Raw genomic sequence first — 2,097 nt, forward strand, 5'->3', positions numbered from 1 at the left:
CTTCCTCTGAAACTATTCAGACAATTGAAAGAAAAGGAACCTTTCTAAACTCCTTCGAATTACCTTAATTCCAAAACCAAAGATGCCACAAAAAGAACTATAAACAAATATCCCTGATGAACACAGATACAAAAATGATTAATAAAATGCTAACAAAATGCTTTTAATAAAAACTTTAAACAAATTAGGTATAGAAGGAACATACCTCTTAACATAATAAAGGCCATGTGTGACAAGCCCAGAGCCAACACAATTTTGTATAAGAGAAAAGCTGGAAGATTTTCTACTAAGATCTGGAATCAGACAAACATGCCTACTCTAGTGACTCTTATTCAATATAGTTCTGTATATTTTAGCCTGAACCACTGTTCAAGAGAAAGACAAACTGTATACCGGGGCCAGCATTGTTGTGCAGCAGGTTGTTATCACCTGTGACACCAGCATCCCATATGGGCACCACTTCAACTCCTGGCTGCTCCACTTCTTATTCAGCTCTCTGCAAATGTCCTAGAAAAGCAGTAGAAGGTGACCCAAGTTCTTGGAACCCTGCACCCATGTGAGAGATCAGGAAGAAGCTCTGGTTTTGGACTGATCCAACCCTGGCCATTGCATCATTTGGGGAGTGAACCAACAGATGGAAGACCTCTCTCCCTCTCTCCCTCTCTCCCTCTCTCCCTCTCTCCCTCTCTCTTCCCCTTCTCCTTCTCTCTGCCTTTCAAATAAATGAATAAATAAATATTTTAAAAATAAATAAAGTATATAGCAATAGGAAGGGATGATGTCAAATGATCCCAGTTTGCAGATAACATAATTCTATGTGTAGGGGAACCAAGAAACTCCCAAGAGAAAATTAGGACTGATTAGAGTTCAACAAAGTTGCAGGATACAAAATAAATTAAAAATCAGTAGTATCTTTATACACCAAATACAGACTTGCTGAGACATATTCACAATAGCAACAAAAAACTGTAAATGTCTTGGGATATATTTCACCAAGGGTATGAAAGACATTTACAATGAAAATTACAAAAGACTAATAAAAGAAATACAAGACACACATAAAAAAGTAGAAAAATGACCCATTCATGGACTTGAAGAACTTCATAAAAATATCCATACTATCCAGAGTGATTAAGATTCAATGGAAACCCATACGAATACCAATGATGTTTTTCACAGAGTTAGGAAAAAAAAATCCTAAAATTTATGTGGGAACACAAAGAACCCTGAATAGCAAAAGCAATTCTGAAAAAGAAAAATCTAGAGGCTTCACAATACCAGATTTCCAGACTTACTAAGGGGCCATTATTACCAAAACAGCATGGTAATGGCATAAAAAAATATATATATGAACCAATGGAATAGACTAGAAACCCCGGAAATTAATAAATATATCTACAACCAACTTATTTTTGACAAATTTGCAAAATCATCTCCTGGAGAGAGGACTGTCGCTTCAATAAATAGTGTTGGGAAAATTAGATTTCTACATGCAGAAGTCTGAAAGATTACGACCTTATACCTACATAAAAATCAACTCAAAATGGATCAAGGATCTAAATGCAAGACTTTAAACTATGAAACTTCTAGAGGAAATCAGGGGAAATATTACAAGGCATTGGTATAGGAAATGACATTTTGAATAAGACCCCAAAAGCCTGGGGGGGGGGGGGGAGGGGGAGATGTGATTATATCAAACCAGGAAGCTTCTGCACAGCAGTGAAAGCAATCAATAAAGTGAAGAGACAGCTGACAAAATGGGAGAAAATATTTAAAAACTATGTATCTGATAAAGAATTAAAATTCATAGCATATAAGGAGCTCAAGAAATTTAACAATAATAAAAATCCATTTAAGAAATGGGTGAAGGATACGAATAGACATTTTTCAAAAGAATACAAATGCTAATAAACACATTAAAATGCCATCAGGGAAATGCAAATAAAACCCACAAAGAGGTGTCTTGTCACTCCAGTTAGAATGGCTATTTTCCAAAAGCAAAAAAATAACAACTGTAAAAATGTAGGCAAGGATGAGAAGTTGGAGTCTTCATACACTGTTGGTAAAAATGCAAACTGATATATTCTAAGACAAACA

Source organism: Oryctolagus cuniculus, chromosome 12, assembly GCF_964237555.1.
Source record: "Oryctolagus cuniculus chromosome 12, mOryCun1.1, whole genome shotgun sequence".
In the NCBI taxonomy this organism is placed as follows: domain Eukaryota; kingdom Metazoa; phylum Chordata; class Mammalia; order Lagomorpha; family Leporidae; genus Oryctolagus; species Oryctolagus cuniculus.